Below are 8,146 nucleotides of genomic sequence, written 5' to 3' on the forward strand. Positions count from 1 at the left end.
GGGAGGTGGCAGGCTCCACTTAACTACCTGTTGTGGTGATGGACAGGGAGGCCTGGCGTGCTGCGATTCATGGGGTTGCAGAGTCGGACACGACTGAGCGACTGAATTGAACTGAACTGTGGGAGGAACCACTTCCCTTCGCAAATACATATGTTGAAGCCCAGACCCCCAGTACCTCAGAATGGGATGTTGGAAATCAGGCCTTTACAGAGGTAAGTTAAAATGAGGTCATTAGCATGTGACCTAATTCCCTATGACTGATGTCCTTATAAAAAGAGGAAATTACAGATACATGAACAGAGAGAAGAAGACGTAAAGATACAGAGAGAAGACGCCATCCATAAGCCAGGGAAAGAGGCCTCAGAAGAAACCAACTCTGCCCACACCTTAATCTCAGGCTTCCAGCCTTCAGGACTGTGATGCAATAAATGTCTGTGGTACTGTGCTCCAGGGACCCTAGAAAATGAATACACCGTTCCTCTATTAATGAATGCTGATAGTTTCCAGAGTCTTCTGTGGAAAAGGGATAAGCTAGAAGGAATATCTTGCACTTATTTTTGCAGGTATTGGCTTCTTGGGGAAACATACATGACTTCTCTACCTTCTTTCTAGAAGGCGTGCTTCCCCTGGAGTTGTCAACCTGCCTTCCTTTGACTGAAAACATTGAAATCCCAGCTGCATCACAAATATTTCCACCATGCAACAGAACTTCACTTGAAATTTTCCTTTATCTCCTGCTTCATTCTAATCTTCAGGACACCATGTATGCCCCCTCCCAACCCTCTCAACAATAACATGTGCAGAGAGCAGTGATTCTATCCTGTGTGGGGACAGTGGCAGAGATATCAGCCTGATATCTGAGCAGACAAAGGCTCGGAGTATCCTTTTGAACCTTACTTAAAGCTTCTCACATTACTTAAGTTCACTCTGGGTGGTAGAATTGAAAGTCAGCTCAGTCTCAGTTGGATAGTAACATGTGCAAAAGCATCAGGCATTCCCATGTTAACCTCTCATGGATTCAGGAATTTTTGGCCCTATTCCTACTGAATTTGCTTAATTTCTCAACACAAACTTATGAAGATAACAAATTTTCTAAACTGCTGGTAAAAGAGTGAAATCAACATGTCAAACTGGGCTTCTGCCCTCTGGCTGCCTCCACTGATAGGACTTTAAATCTTAGCACCAGGCATGACAGCAGGTCCCTTTAGGCTCCTCATTAGAGAACTGGATACAGAGTCTAATTCTGGATTAGAAACACCTGGGTCGTAGGTTTCAACTCGCAGCAGCATTGCTTAGCCTCTGGACAAGTCCAAGTGACATCATCTTTCTGGGACTCACTGCTTCTCAGGGGGTTGAGTTAGATGGTGCCTAAGATCCCTCCCCGCCTCTACCATCCCAGGCATCCTTACACACACTTCTAAGAAACATGATTCAGGACTAGCAATTGCCTAATGATCAGGAGTGTCTTAACAATGCAGCCCTCTCTCTAGAAACAATTCCTGCCTAAGCTGTAGAAGGGCTAGCCCAGCTCCCAGGGTAATAGGGAAGATGAAAGAAGCCCCAAGTCTGCCTTTCACGGCTGCTGTAGGGAGCTCCCCTTCCTCCTCCTCCCTGTCACTTCCTTCACAGCTATGACCATCAGCTGATTGGTGTGGCTGAAAAAAAAGGAAGTGTTGGACTTCCCCTTCAAGTATTAACAGCAGCTAAAAATGCAGAGAAAGAAAAGAAACAGCACCAAAAACAATAATATAGAATATAAATCCATAACCATGCTGGGAGCAAAGGAGGCAGATTGTTAGCGGAATGGAAACTCTCACTACTCTTGAAGGACTCAAAGAAAGATGGGCTCAAACTTAGGAAACCACAGCCTAAGTGCAGGCAGTTGGGGATGGCTGCAAAGAGTCAAGGGCGTGGTGCCTTGGAAATGACAAAGCCTGGGTGGGATGGGGTGGGTGAGGTGGGGGAGAAGCAGAGTGGGAAGCAGGCAGGCAGCCAAACCCTCTCCAACTCCTCAGCTGCTGGCACCCCTAAGAGCAGCAGAAGGCCCTCTGCAGGAAAGACGTGCATTTGGAGAGGCAGAGTATGGCCACATCTGCAAAGAACAGAGAGTGCCTGCACCCCACACCGTGGTTACTGGCTCATCCTGTCCTGCTCACATCTCACGCTCCTCCCATCTCGTGTGTGTGTGTGTGTGTGTGTGTGTGTGTGTGTGCGTGCGTTAATCGCTCAGTCGTGTCCAACTCTTCGCTTCCCCATGAACTGTAGCCTGCCAGGCTCCTCTGTCTTTGGGATTCTCCAGGCAAGAATACTGGAGTGGATTGCCATTCCCTCCTCCAGACCCACATCATGGGTGACAGGTAAAAAGAGGGCCATGCAACATACATAGCCTTAAAAACTAACTCCGAGGGCATCTCTGAAATAAGACCAGCACACATCCTAGCACAACAAGAAAGCTAACCCCACAAAGGTAAGGAACCAAATGGGCAAACAAATGAGTAAGTGTCAAAGGAGATAGAGCTCATGAAGCAAGAAGAGAATGTCCACGCTGGAAGCAGTCACAAAAACAAGTATCCGGAAGAGCCTAAAGTATCACTTAAAAAATCAAGAATTAACTACCTTCCTTCCTTGCTTCCCCACCTGTTTGCTAAAATACAAATGACTCAATAGATGGACTGAAAAACAGGATGGACAGGGCTGAAGATCTTTCTTGAGCAAATGATCAACTTGTCAGTTCCATAAAATGCAATGAAAAGGGTAAAAGAGAGGGAGCGAATGAAAGAAAAAGTGCATTCCCTGCAGCTTTGTATATAATATCAAAAATTAGAGAAAAATCCTAAATGTCTATCAATAAGTAATCATATTTTCTGCTCTGGAATAAAACACAAGGATCACTGATAGGAAGGGCTCCCCCAAACTTGTTGATTAAAAAAGTTAGTTGCAGGATGACACTGGTATTAAGAAGACACACACTATATCTTCTAAAAATACACACATATATATACACACATGAATGCACAGAATGAGAGATTAGAACACTATACATCAAGCTGCCCTCCCTCAGCTGGGGTGGGCTGGGGCTAAGGGTGGAGGTCAATGAGGGTTCCAGTGTTACCTGTCATATCTGAATTCTTCACCAATCGGTATGTACTCAGACATCAGTTATGCAAGTCAACACTTTTCAAAAAGAAAATGAGAGACAGTTCCCCCATCTTGGAGGTCAGAGAAAAAAAACTTCAGAGCCAGTACTTACTCATCTGTGACTGCTCATTTGGGACTGCTATTATTAGTCTCCAGCCAAGACTACAGGGCAGACTCCCAGAGCTACCCACCTGGGAAAGACTGTGACCGTTATGCCAGTTCTAACCACAGGCCAGGTACGATTACTACATATGTTGTCTCCACCATGCACCACACGGAAATCCCCTATAATCCTTCCATCTACAAAGACTGAAGGAGTAGCTTGAAAACAGTGGGATTTGAACCCAGTGAGACTTCAGACCCCTACTCTCAACCCCTGTTGATAAAAAATATTCAGTGACTGAAGCATTAGGGCAATCAAGTGATTCAAATACTCTTAGTGTTTGAGATGAAAATAAACCTAGCATTCTGCCTCCGTCTAAGCAAAGCCTGAGGATTTTGTAAAGGGGCAGCAGGTTACCCGCTTTTTCCCAAAGTAGACCTGGGGAGACCCACTATACAAGATGCTCCAAGAACCAGTGTATCCCATGATCACAGGGGTGTGAGAGTTCAGCGACATGCGCCCTCACCATGCACACCACCTGCACAACCGCCATGAGCAAGCCCAGGACAATGATCCTGCTTACTCAACTTTATTCTGCCTAAGAATAAGGAAACAAGGAAAGGTTAAACAAGCAAAGCTTCCTAGGAAATACCATTTAAAATTGCATAGCACCTGCTTCAGAAATCAAGAGAATTGAGGCCAGTCATCTGATTTTTAAAATTTGTGGAGCCCCCATCCCCAGAAAGTACATATTCCCATTAATCAAATAATAAAACATCAGGGTCAGAGCAAATACAGAGGTGACACTGAGATTGATTTAAAATAGAGATGCTAACTGCTAAATTGGAGCTAAGAATAATCTTTCACTATGCATGATTCAGAATACACCCCGACCTGAGAAAGTATAAAAGTTCCAAAAACTACAAAAAGTAATAAATTATACAAATAAGCAAATAACCATAGAAATCAAAAGTTTGGGGGAAATGTTTTCAACAATTATGACAATGGATTTACAATGGATTTTAAAAGTACACAAATGTTGATAAGAGTTATGTTCAGACTCCAAAATGCGTACAGGACAGCAACTTGCAGAAAATATATTTAGCTAACCAACACCCCCAAATATGCTTCAGTTATTAATAGGTGTGTAGCAAGACTGAAAAGAAACTGTTAGACTGATGCAAAGAGGCAGGGGTTTCCAGAAAAAGAAAGAAATGGAACTCATAGAGTGCTTGATATATTTGACTCAGTAGGAAATTGAGTCCGAATTGCCGGGGTTGGGGGGGGTGGTGCGGTTTAGCTTCGTGTCAGAGAATCGGGGAGCGAACCACTACAGGCACAGGACCAACTGAGAAAACACAAAAATGAAACAAGAATTTACCCCATGAAAAACAGTTTGAGGTACAAGAAAGAAAATGGAACTGTACTATACAACATGCTCTATTAGTAAACAAAATCACAAGGTAAATACCAAGTAGCATCTTAACCCTAGGTTAAGGTTCCAGCCATCCATTCATCCTGTGTTCAGCAGGATCTGAGTCTTTGTGACCCCTTGGACTGTAGCCTGCCAGGCTCCTCTATTTATGGAATTTTCCAGGCAAGAATACTGGAGTGGGTTGCCATTTCCCCCTCCAGGGGATCTTCCCGACCCAGGGATTGAACCCATGTCTCCTGTGTCTCCTGCATTGCAGGCGGATTCTTTACCCCTTGAGCCATCAATCGGGGAAGCACACAGAAAGATTATCTTGGATAATAATAATTATCCTAGGACTGCCATGTGCTTACTTCTCAGAATAGGAAGTCAGCATTGTCTAAACTGATATATATATATAAAAAGCAAGTGAACATGGCATCAGGAAATAAGAAGGAAAATTCTAGAAGAAATAGCTAAAAATATTAAAAAATTGCTTTTGGGGAACAGTGCTAGAGGATGGGAAGGTATTGTTATAAATTGAAATTAAATAAAAAGATTAACTCTGGTTGCACCAAAACGTTTCCATGATAACTGAACAGAAATGGACAGATTTAATAAATTGTCAGACTGACCAGAACAGCATGAAGATTTAGCATTTAAGACAGAAGATGGAGTGGGAAAGTACAAGGTTAATTGTTGCACATTCAAATGCTCTTTGTAGCCTCACTGAGTATAACTAAAGAAACCAACGTTTAAATTGTGACTTTTTCTACAATTTGGTGCTCAGCCCCCTTCTATCCTTTAACACTGCCCCACTGACTGTATCCAGGCCTAAGCCTCACTTACGTGACATCAGCCCTACACTCTCCTTGTCAGTCCTGCTGTCTGCCCAGCCTCTGCTCAGATCAAATATCTCACACACAGTGTGCCAATCTGGAAGCCCAATGTCCTCTCAAATCTGTGCTCCCCTCCAGGGCTCCAGCACAGCACTGAGAGGTACTGCCTTCTCCAGCAACAGGAGCTAGGATTCCAGTATCAGAGCCAGGTACCCTCAGGACAGAGGATGCTACTTACCAGAAACTGTCCATCATAAGTTTTCAGTACATTACCCTTGGTAATTGAGGTGTTACATCATCCTCACCTTTCTCTTCCTATCTTCAGCCTTTGGCAGCCACCAAAAATAGATACATAATTTTCCAGAAACAAAAGAATCAAGAGAGAGTCCTTTTTGATTTGTTAAACCTACTGAGAAGTGAAGTGAAGTTGCTCAGTCGTGTCCGACTCTTTGCGACCTTCCAGGCAAGAATACTGGAGTGGGTTGTCATTTCCTTCTCCATTTTGATTTGTTAAACCTACTGTAATAGAAACTAAATATTCTTCCTTCTATCGGTGTCTTTGGCAGTGGCTACATTTGACTATATTTAAGATTTCAATTTAACCACCTTTCAGGATTCATAGGGTAAAACTTACATAATTAATTCTTAAAAAAAAAAAACTAAGTTGATACAAGCTAACATTTTGCCAGAAAAAATTCTAAGCTAATAGAAAATATTCCTGCTGATGCAAAGCCACAGTGAATGAATAAAGCTTTCCCTTTAAAATCCAATCAGCTGAGTTTTTAAAATCTTCCCACAATTCCTCTCTTTTTCACAAACTTTTAAAGAGAAAGGAAAAAAAAAAATCTCTTTTTTTTCTGAATGAAAAAAGCAAACCCAACCTGTTCAGTTACAAAGTAGAAGGTAAGATGGTGAGACATAATTAAGTCAAGCAATTTAATTCCAGTCTCTCTTTAAGACTCTGCTTTTTGATTTCAGTTGCTTTAAACGAAAAGCAATGTTCAGCGTATATATATATATATATATATATTTAAATTTCACTCACTGGTCTAAGTTCCTAATTTTCTCTCCATTCATTTGCTGCTAAATAGTCCAGAAGTGGAAGAAATTGTGGGGCGGGGCAGGGGGTGACTTAGGGAATCAGAAAAAAACTATATGGTGGAAAGCTGAGAAAGAAACAGGAGCTTAGATTGTACAAAATACTGGGCCATTCCTTAGGCACAGATAATGGAGACAGATAGAACAAAGTGATCAGGAAGCAGTATTTCTTCCAAGGACAGGCTGTAGTTGTGAAGGGTGATAATACCTCTTCTTTAAGTAGCTACTGCATTCTTTTTTTAGAATCAGAGTGGCAGAAACTTTGCTGTTGAAAAGTCTATAAGTAAGGATGAAACATCCTATTCTCACTCGGAGGGCCTGTCTTTTGATTATCATTGAGAATTCAGGGAAGTCTTGCTATTTCAAACTTTCTGTAAAGGCAGGGGAACTATTTGTCTAATTACTGGAAAGTGCGACTTGTTGGGCAACGGAAATGCAAGTTGCTTTCAAAACCTAACAGTAGCTCCATGAAGTCTAACACAGACTCAGTTCCTTAGCCCTAATTCCACAAAGCTCTGAAAAACAAGGTTTTTGGTGAGTTTTGTAGGGAACCTCATAAGTGACAACACTTGCCCTGAACTGGCACACAGTTATTTGTAGCCTCTCTTTATTCCACTTAGTGAGACTTTTCACACTATTGGTGCAGAAATATTAACACGTGGGATTACAGGAGGCTGCCCAGGCTGTGTTGGAGTGGTGTGCAATATATGGCGTCAGTTTGCATGCACACCTTACTAAATTCTGAGAAATGGATTTCTCAAGGCTGAAACTCATATTCTAAATTTGAATTCTAAATTCTGAGAAATATTGAATTCCAAAACATTATTTTGGCACAGGGTTTTGGATAATGATTTTGGATATGCTATGTGCTGCATAAGTTACATTCTGTTAAGAAGTCTTTAATTTAAAAACAGAGAAATCAGACCTGCAATTAGAACAAGAAATACGAACCTAAAGAAGGCTAAGGTGAATGGTTTCTGAAATGCAAATCTAGCGATAAAATGAGCTTTCTGACAATTTTAGCCTCAGGAAAGGTAAAGAGCTAAAATAAATACCTCATTTTTATTCCTGGATTAAAACATTAAGAACATGATAGTTATTGAGATGATTCCTAAAATCCTACATATTGAAGCACTCTAAATACAAAGAATAAATTTTTTATTTATATAAAAGTAAAATAAAGAAATATGAAGTTTCTATCTTACTGCAACATTTCTCTAAACAGATCAAAGCAAAAGTTCAGTGTAGATAAAACAAAACAATTTGATAAAATAATTTTAGTAGACAAGATTTTTCACTTGAAACATCTAATACTTTACATGTATTTAAACATTTTAGGTCAAAGATAAACCTATCTGGGGATAGGAGAGAGGTGTGCACATCAACGAATTTAGTTGCATCTAATGAAAATATTGCCTGAGTCACAGCAATGAATTTGTTCTTACTACAACAAAGAAAACAGATGTTAGAATCAATTCCATTTCTTTCAGGAATTCTCCATCATCTCCCCCCCCCCCTCTTTTTTTTTAACACAAAGATTCAGATGTGAGATATCTC

General features: G+C 41.2%; 1 protein-coding gene across 1 annotated transcript in view; it reads right to left on the reverse strand.

Annotated features, from left to right (window-relative positions):
* Positions 1 to 5,891, reverse strand: part of SYK (spleen associated tyrosine kinase) — a 99,345-nt gene extending 93,454 nt beyond the window's left edge. Inside the window, exon 1 of the mRNA XM_052644924.1 lies at positions 5,797 to 5,891. The gene's annotated coding sequence lies outside the window, so the exon portion shown is untranslated. The remainder of the gene's footprint in view (positions 1 to 5,796) is intronic.
* Positions 5,892 to 8,146: the final 2,255 nt, after the last annotated feature.

The sequence above is a fragment of the Budorcas taxicolor genome, chromosome 8 (assembly GCF_023091745.1).
Source record: "Budorcas taxicolor isolate Tak-1 chromosome 8, Takin1.1, whole genome shotgun sequence".
Taxonomy (NCBI): Eukaryota; Metazoa; Chordata; class Mammalia; order Artiodactyla; family Bovidae; genus Budorcas; species Budorcas taxicolor.